General features: G+C 44.2%; 1 protein-coding gene across 1 annotated transcript in view; it reads left to right on the top strand.

Moving 5' to 3' along the window:
* The window catches only part of Girdin (protein girdin), an 818609-nt gene that overhangs the window by 727017 nt on the left and 74650 nt on the right, over positions 1-16942 (top strand). The window lies entirely within an intron of this gene.

Here is a 16942-nt window from a genome sequence, read left to right as displayed (position 1 = left end):
TGTCTGATATTAAAGCTCCTTGATATAAACCTGTCTCCATCTGTCTGTTGCCAGATCCCCCAGTCCTGTCAGGTGTGGCCACAAGTAAATCACCTCCATGTCACCATGTCCATTGCCACTTCACTGCCATGCTCCCAGCTCATACACCCCCTCTCTCATATACCTCTCCATTTCATCCCTCCATCTCATCCTCAGCCTCCCCCTCCCTCTCCCCTCCTCCACCTCATTTGCATATACTCCTTGTTAGTCTCTCACTCTCCATCCTCTCCACATGGCAAAAGCACCTCAGTGTATATCTCCGAATGCTTTCTATCACATTCACGTCAACACCACAGTGCTCCTTCATTTCCTCATTTGTTAGTCTATGTCTCCATGTAACTCCACATGCTTTTCTCAGATAACTAATTTCCACTGCTCTCACTCTTGACCTGTGTCCATCCAACAAGGTCCAAGCTTCACTTCCATACATTAGAGTTGATATCACAGTACTGTCAACCAGTGACTTTTTTACTTCTGTGTTCATTTCCCTGTTCCTTATCGCTGCTTTCAAAGAACCAGTCACCTTTCTTCCTTGTTGTACCCATACAAGCACCTCATTCTCCAGACTTCCGTCCTTACTCATCACACTACCCAAGCACTTAAATGCACACACAGTTTCCATTTCCTCCTCATCCAGCCTTACTGCACATTCTGTGACTTCATTTCAATTACAGACCATAACTTTACTCTTCCCTACATTCATCATTAGATCCTGTTTCTTACACACACTCCCAAGTTCATCCACCAAGCCTTGCCATTTCCCTTCGTCTTCATTTAACAATACAGTATCATCTGCAAACAGCAGTACAAGGAATTTCCAAACACTGCCCTCTCTCATTAGGATCACTCCAACATCCACTGCCCTACCTTGTATCACTTTTAAAACCCCATCTATATACAGATTGAACAACCATGGGGACATGATGCATCCCTGTTTCAATCCAACATTCAGATAGAAAAATTCACTCAGTTCACTGTTCACATGCACTGCAGCCTTGGCACCCCCATACATACTTTTCAGGGCATTCAGCAACTTCCCATGTACTCCATATATCCATAATATTTTCAACTTTCCTTGTCTATCCACCCTGTCATATGCTTTCTCCAAATCCATGAGAGCCGCATACAACTTCTTTCCCTTCTCTAGAAACTTTTCCATTAAAGACCTAAGAATGAATATCTTATCTATGCAACCTCTCCCCTTTCTAAATGCTCCCTGTTCTTCTACAACTAATTCCTGTTATTTTCCTAACTTCATCACTAAGTATTGTACCATATACCGGTACTTTTCCTATTACACTAAGAAGACAAATGCCTCTATGATTACCACACACTTCATTTTCCCCTTTTCCTTTGTACATCGGAATAATATTACTTGACTTCCAATCCTCTGGAACTCTACCTTCCTCCCAGGCCAATGTGCACATCTTCCACATCATTCTACTACTATCTCTCCCCCATACTTCACCATTTCACCACACACTCCATCAGTTCCTGGGTCTTTCCCCATTTTGACTTTCTTCATTGCTTCCACTGCTTCCATCCTACTGATTCCTTCCTCTCTTCTCACCTCACTCGTCCTCTCCGCCATTCCCCAGCCACTTATACTCACATTACTTTCATTCTCTATGTTCAGCAATTCCTTAAAGTGTTCTCTCCATCTGATGTACAGATTACAGTAAAAAACGTTGTGTATAGTTAATGCATACCATTAACCCGTGGATTGTGAGCCACAGCTGAGGCTGGGTAGCGTCACATTGCGAGCCACAGCTGAGGCTGGGTAGCATCGCGTTGCGAGCCACAGCTCAGGCTGGGTAGCATCGCGTTGTGAGCCACAACCTAGGCTGGCTTACGCATGGCAATATGCAAAGACGGAGAGAGAGAGATTTTTTTCTTTTCACCAGATGATGCCCTTGATGTTTATCTTCAGGTTTATAATAAACAATTTTTTTTTTTTTTTTCACTACCCTACGTAAACATGCGCATGGCCCTATGCAAAGACAGAGCGAGAAAGATTTTTTTTTTTTCACCAGATGATGCCCTGGATGTTTATCTTCAAGTTTATAATAAACAAAAACTAAAAAAAAAAAAAAAATGGTTTCTTCATTTTTTGCTCACCATAGGGTGGGATAAAGAAAGGTAATTGCGCAGTCCACGGGTTAAAAGTCCTTGGAGTGTATACAGAAGTACTTTACAGGCAGTATCCTTTTCAAGTAGGTACATTTTACATAAAACTTGATTTTACCGGTAAATAGTTTTTCATTCCTGCATTATGTATAAAATGAATTTGGGACAGTGTGTAGGAGGAGGAAGCTGAAAGTTAATGTAAACAAAAGTAAAGTTATGGTGTTTGAGAGGAATGAAGTCACAGAGTGTGCAGTGAGGTTGGATGGTGAGGGTATGGAGAATGTGAGTGCATTCAAGTACTTGGGTAGTGTGATGAGTAAGGATGGAACTTTGGGGGATGAAGTACGTGAAAGGGTACAGCAGGGAAGGAAGGTTGTTGGCACACTGAAAGCAGTGATGAGAAATAGGGAGGTGAGTATGGAAGTTAAGAAGTCACTGCATGATGGTATTGTGATCCCTACCCTGACGTATGGAAGCGAGGCGTGGACCTTGCAAGAGGGGAACAAGTCAAGAGTGGGAGCAGTGGAAATGAGTTACTTGAGAGGAGCATGTGGAGTGACATGGAGGGACAGGTTGACGAATGAAGAAGTGAAGGAACGCTGTGGGGTAGATGTGGATGTGGTTGAAAAGATTAGGAGAAATACACTGAGGTGGTTTGGACATATGGAGAGGATGGAGAATGAAAGACTGACTAAGAGGGTGTATGTAGGTGAGGTGGAGGGAGGGAGAGGGAGGGGTAGACCGAGGATGAGGTGGAGGGATGGAGTTCAGAGGTATATGAGGGAGGGGGGGGTGAGTTGGGGGGAGGGGAGTCAAATGGTGGGTGACAGAGTGACTTGGAGGCGTTTTGTCTGCGGCCACCCTTTGCGGGATTAGGGCGTCGGGCTATAGATAGATAGATAGATAGATGTATAAAAATACGTTTTTTTGTTTCTCAATACAGTAATTTTCTTTCTGTATCTACACTCCATCTATCTATCTATTGCCAGATGCCTCAATCCCGTTTGGGGTGGCCACAAACAAATTGCCTTCACGTCGTCCTGTCCCCCGCCATTTCACTGCCCTGCTTCCAACTCACACCCCCCTCTCTCATATACCTCTCCACCCCATCCCTCCATCTCATCCTCGGCCTCCCACTCCCTCTTCCCCCCTCCACCTCACTCACATACACTCTCTTCATCAGTCTTTCACCCTCCATCCTCTCCACATGGCCAAACCACCTCAGTGTGTTCCTCATAACGCTTCCTATCACATCCACATCCACGCCACAACGCTTCTTTATGTCCTCATTCGTCAGCCTGTCTCTCCATGTGACTCCACAGGCTCCTCTTAAATAACTCATTTCCACTGCTCTCACTCTTGACTTGTGTCCTTCCAACAATGTCCAAGCTTCACTTCCATACATTAGAGTTGGTATCACAATACTGTCATGTAGTAACTTTTTCACTTCCATGCTCACTTCCCTGTTTCTTATCACTGCTTTCAAGGAACCAGCAACCTTTCTTCCCTGCTGTACCCTTTCAAGCACTTCACTCTCCAAACCTCCATCCTTACTCATCACACTACCCAAGTACTTAAACGTACTCACATTTTCCAATTTCTTACCATCCAACCTCGCTGTACATTCATTGACTTCACCTGTCTCAAAGACCATCACTTTACTCCTCCCTACATTCACCTTTAGATTCCGTTTCTTACACACACTCCCAAACTCATCCACCAAGCCTTTCGTCTTCATTCAACAACAGAGTATCATCTGCAAACAACAGTACACGGAGTTTCCAAACACTATCCTCTCTCACCAGGGCCACTCCAACATCCACTACCCTACCTTGTACCTCTTTTATTACTTCATCCATGTACAGATTGAACAACCATGGAGACATGACACATCCCTGTTTCAACCCAACCTTCAAAGAGAAAAATTCACATAGTTCACCATCCACATGCACTGCAGCCTTAGCACCATCATACATACTCTTCACAGCATTCAGCAACTTCCCATCTACTCCATATATTCTTAATACTTTCCACAATCCTTGTCTATCCACCCTGTCATATGCTTTCTCCGAAAGCCGCATACAACTTCTTTCCCTTCTCTTGACTTTTCCACTAAAGATCTAAGAATGAATATCTGATCTACACAACCTCTTCCCTTCCTAAAGCCTCCCTGTTCTTCTCCAACTAATTTCTCTGTTCTTTCTCTAACTCTGTCAGTGAGTATCCTACCATACACTTTTCCTGTTATACTAAGAAGACAAATGCCCCTATGATTACCACACACTTCTTTTTCCCCCTTTCCTTTGTACAAGGGAATAATTATACCGGACTTCCAATCCTCTGGGACTCTTCCTTCCTCCCAGGCCAATCTGCACATCTTCCACATCCATTCTACTACTATCTCTCCCCCATGCTTCAGCATTTCACCACACACTCCATCAGTTCCTGGGGCTTTCCCCAATTTAACTTCTTCATTGCTTCCACGACTTCTATCCTACTGATTTCTTCCTGTCTTCTCACCTCCCTCCTTCTCACCTCCCTCCTTCTCCCAGCCATTCCCCAGCCACTTATACTCGCATTACTTCCATCCTGTATGTTCAACAATTCCTTAAAGTGTTCTCTCCATCTGCTCACTTTTTCACCCTTCTCCACTAGTAATCTACCATTTTTATCTTTCACTCCCCTGCTAACCTCACTTCCACCCTGTCTTACTCTCTTCACCTCTTTCCAGAACATTTTCTTACAGTCCCTCCACTTTACACTCAAATTCCTTCCAAATTCCTCTTCCACTCTCTTCTTACTCTCTCTTACTAATCTTTTCACCTCTCTTTCTTTCTACATATAACTCTCTCTTCCGCCTCTCAACTTCTTCCACGCCCCTATTTCTCATCCATTCACTGTATGCTTTCTTCTTCTGTGCCACAGCCTGTCTCACCTCTTCAGTCCACCACGCTGTTCCTTGCACCCCCCTCCGTCTTCTCTTCCTCCCACACACCACATCACATGCTGCACATATTTCTTCTGTAAATATCCTGCACACATCTTCCACGTCCCCCATCTGCTCCTCTTCAGATTTGCCCAATCGTTCCTCCTCTTCTCTCTTATACTCTGCCTTTTTCTCATCCTCTTGTAACCTTTCCTCTCTCCTTGCAACTACTCCTTCCTCTCGTCTTTTCTTTCTTCTATTTCTCCATCTTCCTTGGATCCCAATTCTGGCCACCACCAAGTAGTGGTCAGAAAGTCCACTCCCCCAGCCTCTATAAGCTCTTGCATCCATTACACATCTTCGCATACTTTCATCCACACACACATAATCAATCATTGCCTTCCATTACACATCTTCGCATCCTTTCATCCACACACACATAATCAATCATTGCCTTCCTTTCATTTAGTTCACCACCCACCCTTCTCATCACTCGCCATGTATACCTGTGGATCATTTTATGTCTGAAGAGGGTATTGGCTATCACCAACTCCCTCCCAGCACAAATGTCCACTAACACACTGCCATTCTCATCTATCTCAGCAGGCACACCCCACTCACCAACTATTTCATCCACCTTCACATTCCCTGCTTTACCATTCATATCACCGATCAAAAACACTCTCTCATTCCTTCCAAACTTTTCCATGCACACTTCCACATTTGTCCAGAACTCTTCTCTCACTCTGCTAGCACGATCTTGCGTTGGTGCATACACACACACAATCGCCCACATTTGTATTCCAACTTTCAACCTTACCCACACAATCCTTGACCCAAGTGATCCATACTGTCTTATGCTCATCTTCCATCTTTTACTCACAACTATACATACTCCTTCTTTCACCCTCTTATTCTCACCTACTCCTGAACATATACCCCATCCATACTCCCATTCTCTCACATTTTCTCCTATCCATTTTGTTTCAGTTATTCCACATATATCCACTTTCTCGCCGTCAAGCACCTGGACAATCTCTCTCTCTCTCTCTCTCTCTCTCTCACCTCATCATTTGCACCTCTTACATTCCATGTTCCCATTACCAAGTCCTTTGTCTGGTCCTGGGTCGCCATCATTTGTTCAGTCCTTGTCTGAGGCTTCTTGTTTGTCTTTTTAGTTAGTTGTTTTCCGGGGAGGGGCACTAACCCTTCGCCAACCCTTTTAGTCGCCTTTTATGACAAGCAGGGATGCTGGGGGAGTATTCTTGAAAAAAAACCCTACCCCCAGGGGGCAATTTGGGTCTGGACTACTGCCGTGATTTACGAATTCCATGATTTGTGAATAATAACTCTTATGTGAAAAATTAATTAGGGTCTGGACTTCGGCCAACCCGCCCCCACAGCACCCTACCTACGCCCATCTAGGCACCATCAAACACAAACATACAAATTTAGGAATATTCAGTTCATGTATTAAATAGAAATAAGCAGTGTTAAGGGATCTCACCTTAATCCTTTGACGAAGTTGCGTAAGTGAATGGAGTGGGGTGGTGTTGGGAAGAACTTAGAATCTCTCAGCACTCGTTCTTCCCAGACTCTTTCACTAGCTTTGAAAACTTCTCTCCCTTCTCAACACGACGAATGAGCTCCAAATGTTGACTGTATGACAACAGTGGCAGCTTCTTGACGCCATACTGCTTAGAGCGCTCCATCGGGGGGTCAGAAGGGGCCATGGCAGGTAGGAGGCAGGGGGAAGTTGCACAAAAAAGGCAGGTAGCTCTCGTACTCCACGGCGACGGTCTGTAGTGTGCTGACTTGCGGGACAAGAAGAACAACAACATGGCGACATTAGTGTGCACACTTGCCACCAGGGACGCATGGTGATTGGTTGTTGGGTCGCGATTTTCAATTTGAATGCCCCAGTTTACGGTTCTCCTCGGAAAAAGCCCACTTCGGTGCCTAGGTCCGTGATTTTCGTTACTGAACAGTGATTTAAGGTTGGCGGCAGTCTGATGGCCACTTAGCTGTGATTTACGAATCCATGATTTATGAACACGCAATTTACGAGGATTGAGTGTATAGGCTTTCTTTTACTCAGGGATGAAGAGTTTGGGAGGAATCTGAGTGTGAAATGGAGGGAGAGCAAGAAATTGTTTTGGAAGGAGGTAAAGAAAGTAAGGCAGTGTGAAAGGGAAAATAGTAGGGGAGTGAAAGATAGGAATAATAGATTGTTGGTGGAGAAGAGAGAGAAGTTGAGGAGATGGAAGGAGCACTTTGAGGATTTGTTGAATGTAGAGAGTGAGAGCAGTGTGAGTATAAGTGGTTGGGGAATGGCTGGGAGAAGAAGAGATGGGAGGAGGGAGGAAGAGATCAGTAGGTCGGAAGTAGTGGAAGCGATGAAGAAGATTAAGCTGGGAAAGGCCCCAGGAATTGATGGAGTGTGTGGTGAAATGCTTAGGTATGGGGGTGAGATTGTTGTGGAGTGGATATGGAAGCTGTGTAGATTGGCTTGGGAAGAGGGAAGGGTTCCAGAGGACTGGAAATCAGGTATAATTGTTCCTCTGTACAAAGGAAAAGGGGAGAGAGAAGTATGTGGTAACCATAGGGGTATTTGCCTCCTTAGTGTGACTGGTAAAATATATGGTAGAATACTCATTGATAGGGTTAGGCATATGACAGAGGAGCTAGTTGGAGAAGAACAAGGGGGATTTAGGAAGGGAAAAGGGTGTGTAGATCAGATATTTGTTCTAAGATGTTTAGTGGAGAAGTATCTAGAGAAGGGAAGGAAAGTGTACGCTGCCTTCATGGACTAGGAGAAAGCTTATGACAGAATAGATAGGAAAGGTATGTGGAAGGTATTAAGAATATATGGAGTGGAGGGGAAATTGTTGAGTTCTGTGAAGAGTATGTACGAGGGAGCTAGGGCTACGGTGCGAGTGGATGGTGAGCTGAGTGAGTTCTTTGATCTCAATGTGGGACTGAAACAGGGGTGTGTAATGTCTCCATGGCTGTTCAATATATATATGGATGGGGTCGTAAAGGAGGTACAAGGTAGGGCAGTGGATGTGGGGGTGGCCCTAATGAATGAGGGTGAGATTTGGAAGCTTCCGGTGTTGCTGTTTGCTGATGATACAGTATTGTTGAGTGAAGATGAATGGGAGTTGCAAGGTTTGGTGATTGAATTTGGGACAGTGTGTAGGAGGAGGAAGCTGAAAGTTAATGTAAACAAAAGTAAAGTTATGGTGTTTGAGAGGAATGAAGTCACAGAGTGTGCAGTGAGGTTGGATGGTGAGGATATGGAGAATGTGAGTGCATTCAAGTACTTGGGTAGTGTGATGAGTAAGGATGGAACTTTGGGGGATGAAGTACGTGAAAGGGTACAGCAGGGAAGGAAGGTTGTTGGCACACTGAAAGCAGTGATGAGAAATAGGGAGGTGAGTATGGAAGTTAAGAAGTCACTGCATGATGGTATTGTGATCCCTACCCTGACGTATGGAAGCGAGGCATGGACCTTGCAAGAGGGGAACAAGTCAAGAGTGAGAGCAGCGGAAATGAGTTACTTGAGAGGAGCATGTGGAGTGACATGGAGGGACAGGTTGACGAATGAAGAAGTGAAGGAACGTTGTGGGGTAGATGTGGATGTGGTTGAAAAGATTAGGAGAAATACACTGAGGTGGTTTGGACATGTGGAGAGGATGGAGAATGAAAGACTGACTAAGAGGGTGTATGTGGGTGAGGTGGAGGGAGGGAGAGGGAGGGGTAGACCGAGGATGAGGTGGAGGGATGGAGTTCAGAGGTATATGAGGGAGGGGGGGGTGAGTTGGGGGGAGGGGAGTCAAATGGTGGGTGACAGAGTGACTTGGAGGCGTTTTGTCTGCGGCCACCCTTTGCGGGATTAGGGCGTCGGGCTATTGATAGATAGAATAGTTTCCCAGTTTTTATATTTTTATTATTATCATTATTATTAAGCCTTGTACACACTGAGGTACAAAGTCTAGAGACAGTCGAGCGACTATGTATCTCGACTGTTGCAAGACAATCCAGATACAGACGGGCATCAATCCAGAGACACACTGGAGACAAGGCAACTTTGTCTCTGGATTGTCTAGAGACTGTTGCGAGATGGTCGCTAGACATTTCTGCTACTTTCTTACTGGACTGTTGCTAGACAATTGAGAGACAGTCCAGCGACTTTGTAGCGCATCCGTGATTGAAAATCCACCACGTGAATTTTGAAATATCAGTTTACAACCAACATTTGTCATATTAAACTCAAGAAGTGATATTCCAGTCACGGGCAAAATGTACATGTGAAGATATACATTTGTGGACGAATATATATATATATATATGTGTAATCCCTCTAATATCTGAATGCCCAATATCCGAACATCCCCACTAACCGACATAACTGTCCCAGGATCCAATATTCCCAAAATGGTCCGAAAACCGCAAAAAATTCGAAAAAAAAAAAAAAAAATTCCTGCCCGTAATTTGACCTTGATGCGTGGGGCGTGGGACAGATTTGTTGTGGTGCGTCATTCCTCCGACATCCGATAGAGTGTCCCTGCATCCTCCCCACTTTCCGCCTGTCTCTCGCCGCGAGTGCATGCTCGTCGTCATTGCTGCCCACTTGCTCGCTTTTGTGGTGGTGCCTTACCTGCTGCAGGCACTCCTGCTGCTCTCGTGCCTCTTATTAATGTGTGTGATGATGGCCCCGCCGCCTGAGAAGAGGAAGAGAGTGGTGTTGACTCTGGAGAAGAAACGGGAGATATTGGAGAAAGTAGATGCGAGGTGGTCTTCTTCCCGCATCCTCCGTGATTTCAACCTGGCCCGATCTACTTTGTTCGATATCAAGAGATCCTGAGACAAACTCATGCAGTACACGGCTGACTTCTCGTCGAGAAGCAAACGCAACGTGGAGAGGAAGGTTATGTTTACTCCCAAGTTTGCAGAAATCGACCGCTCCAGGTTGATTTGGTATCGACTGCAACGTGCTGCTGGTGTGATGGTACGTGGTATGGAGCTGAAGGCTGCTGCTGAGAAGTTCGCCAGGCTTCATGACGCCCTAGACTTCAAGGCATCGGGTTGGCTCTTCACGTTCAAGTTACGGCATGGCCTTACCAACCGTAAAGCTCATGGCGAAGCTTTGGACGCTAACGAGGATGGAGTTGACGAGTCTTGGCACAAGGTGAAGGGCTTGATCGACAGGGAGGGCCTCATTTTCGGTTAAGTCTACAATGCTGACAAAACTGGTTTATTCTATTGTTCTTTGCCAACGAACACTCTAGCCGAGGAGACGAAGAAGCGTGTACCTGGCCGCAAGCTCTCCAAGCAACGGATATCTGCTTTGTGTTCTGCCAGTGCTAACAGCATACACCGGCTTAAGCCCGTTATTGTTGGCTGTGCAAAGCAACCTTGGTGTCTTCGTGGGGTGATGGATGTCCTTCCTGTCATCTGGTACCATTCTTTGAAGGCATGGTTTACAGCCCAGATCTTCAAAGACTGGTTTCACTGTCACTTCCTCAAGGAGGTCATATATCACCAGACGATGACACTGGGAATCCCTCGTGACCAGGTAAAGGCCCTCCTTCTCCTCGACAGTGCACATGCCCACCCGTGCGACAAGGACTTGGTGGTTGAGAATGGCCGGATTAGGTGCATGTTTCTGCCACCTAATACGACTGCTCTCATCCAACCAATGGACCAAGGAGTGATCGTGGCAACAAAGCGCCTATACTGAAGGAAGTTCCTGGACGAGGTGATGGTTGTTCTCGAGGACGAGGACGAGCGCAGGGAGGGACGGGACACACGAGGCCAGCGGACTTTGGAAAACCTTTGCCGCTACAACATCAAGTCTGCAATCTACAACTGGGGCAGTGCATGGAAGGAAGTCCCTGTCAAGACTCTAGAAAATGGTTGGTCTCGTCTGCTTCTCGGAACGGATGTGGAGTATGATTTCCTAGGTTTTGACGTGGATGACTTCCATGCACGTCTACGTATGCATGGCGACGATGTTGATGTGGACGATGTGCGTGAGTGGTTGGATGACGACGAGGGCGATCCTGGATATCAGACATTGTCTGAAATTGAGATCGCAGCTTCAGTTACAGGTGTCAGTACCCAGCTTGAAGATTCCAACGAGGACGGCGATGATGATACGGACTCCTCTCAGCATGACACTACTCCAGCCATCCCCAAGCTGAGCGCACTCCGGGAACACCTAGAGTTCGTTCTCGACTACCTGGAACACCCTGACTGTGACAGGGAGATGGGGCCCTTGGGACTTGTGGAGGAAGTGCATGCTTTCAGGCAGCGCATCATCAATCGTCAGAATCGTCGTTCCTTGCGTCAGTCAACGATTGACAGTTTTTTCAGGCCTGTGACCCCCACTGTGCCCAGCCCTGACTCCACTCCGTTGCCTCCCCAAGACAGGCCCTCATGCTTCGAGCCACAGCCCAGCACATCAGCCACGGTGGAATCACCGCTCGACGTGAGTTTGCGTCTATCTTCAGAGTCGTCTGCAGTGGGTACGCCATCACCACGACCCAGCGACGCACCCCTAGGTCACCTGCCAGTGATACTCTCAGACTCTGACAGTGATTAAACAGCAAGAACTTCTCCACTAGACCACACAGGAATTTACAGTGGTGTGCAGTGAAAAAAACAGTGCGTTGTGTTATGAATTTACAGTTGTGAGTGAAAAGACAATTTTTGAACTAAATTTAACGTAGACTTGTTTGTTTTTGCTTTAGAAAATGATTAGAAGAGTGGGAAATGTTAAAGTGCAGAGTGCAACACTTAGTAAGTTACAATGGAGCATAAGTTAGACGAGTGCGCACTGTGAAGAGAACGGACTTCTGAGTGCGATTGACTAAGTTTAGTGCAAGACTTCATGAACAGTGTACAGCAAGTGCTTCAGGAAATCCTTCTTACTGTCAGAGTCCGAGAGGAGGCGGTTATTCATCAAGATGGCCATGGACTTGCTGTAAGTAGGCAGAATGTTTCATACTGTACTTTTTTCCATACTATACTTACCTCAAACACCTGATTTCACTCTTTAATGTCCTTTATTGGTGTGAATAGGGTGTTAGGAGCTATGCATGTGCAGTAGGAAGGTGTTTTTCTGAGTTAGGGTAGGTTAGGGTCCATAAGTACCAGTCCAGGAGCCAGGGACTTGTAAGTACCCAGAATGTTGAATATTGTATGAACCTACAGTACCTCAAAAACCTCATTTTATGCTTCTTTTGCATTTATTTCAGTCTTTTATGTACCTTATTGGTGTGATTTGGGTCTTAAATAGATGCTATGCATGTCCAGAGGGAGTTGTATAGGTGTTTCTCTGATTTAGGGTCCATGAGCTGGGGCCCAATATCTGGACAGGATCACTATCCGGACCTGCCTATGGCTCTATTACGTTGGATATTGGAGGGATTACTTATATATATATATATGTACCGTATATACCGGTATATATATTTCATTTCATTCATTCATCACCCAATCCTACATTGCCCCATGAGGAGTGTAGGAGCTCGGGGCTAGGCAAGTTGGTCCTGATATTTAAGGTGACAGTGACCAGCCTCACTCATCCCTGAGTGGCATTACGTGAGCAATAAACCCCAACCATCCCTTGGATACAAACCCTCACCAGCTCAATCCGATTGGAGCACCGTAATTACTCACTAAACCATCAGGCGCCAAAATTTCGTTATATAGTATAGTTACCACCCAGCGTAGTAAATGGTTTCCTGGTGTACAGGAAACCATTTGTCTTGTCACTCAGTGTAGAGCCACCCACAGGCAGTAGGAAGAGGAAAGAATGAAGGAATGAAAGACAGAAGAGGGAGTGTAAAGTCCCCCTTAGGCAGAAGGACGAGGAAAGAATGAAGGAAAGAAACTCAGAAGAGGATGGAAGGAAAGAAGAATGGAGGAGAGGAAAGGGCAGACACCCGAGAGCAGCACTACATCCAGTGAGTGGATGGTGAGCGCCCGCACCTACGTGTATATATATATACTGTATATATATATATATATATATATATATAAAAAGGTGCCTGGTGGTTTAGTGGGTAATTATTGCGCTCCAGTCAAATTGAGCCGGTGAAGGTTTATATCCATGGGGTGGTTGGGGTTGATTGCTCATGTAATGCCACTCTGGGATGAGTGAGGCTGGTCACTCTAATCTTATATGTCAGGACCAACTGCCTAGCCCCGGGCTCCTATGCTCCTCATGGGGCAATGTAGGAGTGGATGATGGATGGATGGATGGAGATACTGTATTTACCTAATATACCTAATTGTGATATACACGGAATGTACTATGCTCGTGGGTTTCCATCCCTGTTTCTCAATAAGTCAAATTTAGCTTTAAACTCATTTAAGCTTTTAGACTGGACGATCTCTTTGTCCAGGCTATTCCATAAATCTATACTTCTGTAAGGAAAGCTATATTTCTTGATATCCTTCAAGCAGCTTGACTTTTTCAATTTCATTCCGTGTCCTCTTGTTGCTCTCTTATCCCATACAAACAGATCTTCTTTGTCAATTTCATCTACTCCCACCATGGTCCTGAACACTGCAATCATGTCTCCCCTCTTTCTCCTTTCCTCTAAGGAAGGCAAATCCAGTTTTTCCAGCCTCTCTCTGTATGACAGGTCTGTCAGACTGGGGACCATCTTGGTTGCTGTACTTTGTATTCTCTCAATCTTGTTTATATCTTTCTTTTTGTGTGGGGACCACACTACCACTGCATATTCTAACCTGGGGCGGATCATGGCCACTATCAATTTTTTCATCATCTCCTCATCCATATAATGAAATGCTACTCTTATGTTAGTCAAGAGTTTATAAGTCTCTCCAACTATCTTGTTAATGTGCTTTTCAGGTGACAAACTATCTTGGACCAGCACTCCCAAATCTTTCTCTTCTCTCCTTTTTGTGATTAATTCATTACCCAACAAATAATTCAGTGATGGCCTCCTGGTACTTTTACTCATTTCCAATATTTTACATTTCTTTACATTAAATTTCATTTCCCACGTCCGGCTCCAATTGTGTATCCTATCCAAATCCTCCTGCAGTATTTTACAATCCTTCTCAACCTCTACCTTCCTCAAGATCTTTACATCATCAGCAAACAGACTTGCATAACTGTTCACCCCATCTACCATATCATTTACGTAAATCAGGAACATTACTGGCGCCAACACCGAGCCTTGAGGGACTCCGCTTGTTACTTCCCTCCATCCAGACATCCTATCCTTTATTACTGTCCTCATTTGTCTGTCTCTTAAAAAGTCTCTCATCCATTCCAGAAGTTTCCCCTTCAGTCCTCCTATATATTCTAGTTTCCACATTAGTCTCTTATGAGGTACCTTGTCAAAGGCCTTCTCTAAGTCTAAGTACACACAATCCACCCAACCATCTCTCTCCTGTACCACGTCAATCGCTCTTGAGTAAAAGCTCAACAAGTTAGAAACACATGACCTTCCACTTCTGAATCCAAACTGACATTCAGCCAAAATATTCATCTCTTCCAGATATTTTATCCATCTGTCTTTCAGGATTCTCTCACACAATTATGCGACCATGCTGGTTAGAGACACTGGTCTATAATTCAGGGGTTCTTCCCTGTTTCCTCCCTTGTAAATTGGTACCACATTTGCCTTCTTCCATTCTTGTGGCACTTTCCCCTCTTCCAGTGAGCATACGATTAAACTGTGAATTTTATCCGCCAGTTGTTCTCTGCATTCCTTCAGTACCCAGTTAGAAATTCCATCAGGTCCTGGGACTTTCCTTACATCTTGAGGTTCCAGTAATTTATACACTTCCTGTACCTCCACTTTTATATCTTTTATCACCGGAACATTTCTAATCACTCCCTCCCCTTCCACAAGCTCCTTTTCTTTAGTCAAAACTGACTGGAAACGTTTGTTCATTATTTCTGCTTGCATTGCCGCATGCTTAAAGACCTCTCCTTCTACTTTCAGTTTGGTGATTCCTTCCTTTTGTTTCAGTTTGCCATTAACAAATCTATAAAACAGTTTGGGTTCATCCTTGCATTTGTCTATTATACCTTTTTCAAAATTCCTTCCTTCTTCTCTACGTATTCTTGTGTATTCATTTCTTGTTCTTTTATATTCTTCCGTTGTTCTGTTGTTACCTCTCTTTCTCCAATTGTTCCATGCCTTATCTCTCTCTTTCTTTGCTATCATACACCTTCTATTAAACCACTCCTTTTTCTTGTTTTCTTTCCCTCTTACTCTTGGTACAAATTTTTCCACTCCCAAATTATAGAGGTCTAGAAAGATATCCCACTTCCTCTGTATCTCTCTTGTTTCTCTGAATTTTCTTCAATCCGCATTTTCAAAAAAGTTTCTCAGTTCTGTAAAATTTGCTTTCCCAAAGTTGTATCTTCCCTGTCTATGAAGCTCGTCTCTTGGCTCGACGTTCCCTATTAACATCTGGAACTCAGTGACCACATGATCACTTTTTCCGAAAGGACAGAGATATTTCAATGATTCTATTACATCGGGTTCTTTGTTGAACAGTAAATCTAACCTTGCTGGTGTGTCCTCACCTCGAAACCGTGTCTCTTCTTTGACCCATTGCGTCATCACATTATTCATTATTATATTTAATAACGTAGTGCCCCACGAATCCTCGCCGCCTCCCGAGTACCATTCCTCCCAGTTCACCTCTTTACAGTTAAAGTCACCCACCAAAATTATATTATTGCGTTTCTCAGTTATTTTTTGCAAATAGCTAGCCATATCTCACAACATCTCATGGTATTCGTCATCCTTCCATGCTTTCGTCTTTGGGGGAACATACACTACCACCATATCTCTCTTAACATTCTCTCCAGTTTCTAATTTCATATATAACACTTCAGCCCTGCCTTCTCCCATTTCCACAGTATCTACATTTATGTTGTTCTTCACTGCTATCATCACTCCTCCTCCCTTTTTTTTCTTTTCTGTCTTTTCTCCACAGTTTGTATTTACCATCTCCCAAATGAACATCAATATCTTCTCTTAATTTGGTCTCTACAAAGCACATGACATCAGGTTCATGTTCTCTCAAGAAATCGTTAATTTCGATCCTTGTCGATATGAAACTATCAACATTAGTATGTATCACCTTCAGATTATTTTTGACGTTTTTAATACCCTCTTCTCTCCTACTCTCTGTCCGTACCACTTCCTCAACTTCTGATCTTTCACAGCCATCCCTCTTAGTTTCCTTCACTTCTATTTCCTTAAATACCACTTCCTTACTTTCATATCCAATACTCTCCAAAAAAAAGTATTATATTCTTCCTCTGTCCTCTTATAATTTTTTTCCTTTACTTCTTCCTGTAATGATTTTAAAACTTCTCTTTCTTCTTGATTCAGATCTTTTCTTTTTATAATATTTTCCATCCCTGCCTCTTTGCTTAATTTCCAGGTCACTTTAAGTATCTCATTTATTACACTTTCTGATGTAAACTTGACTCTCATTGGTCTTGTTTCCCCTTTCTTATAGGCCCTATCCTCCATACTTCCTCAATTTCTTTTACCCACTTGTCTCCTTCGGGGTCAATCTTGCCTAATATTCCTGTCATCAGGTTCATGTCTCTCTCGAGTCTTACGAACCTAACCTTTTCTTCCTCTTCCCTGTTTCCAAATACCACCACACATCTGTTCCTTTCTACAGTTTCTCTCACTATTTTCTCTTTTTTCTTCAGTATTTTCACTACATTTTCTTCCATTTTTTTCTTGTTCATTTCCCTTTCTTCCTGGATGATCTCTCTTTAGCTGACCACTTCTTTCTGTTCTTCTTCTATGTGAGCCCACTTTGCCTTAT

This window comes from Coenobita brevimanus, chromosome 94 (genome assembly GCF_032717465.1).
Source record: "Coenobita brevimanus isolate Jiangsu-jjx chromosome 94, ASM3271746v2, whole genome shotgun sequence".
Lineage (NCBI taxonomy): Eukaryota > Metazoa > Arthropoda > Malacostraca > Decapoda > Coenobitidae > Coenobita > Coenobita brevimanus.
This window is presented reverse-complemented; position numbering and strand designations above follow the sequence as displayed.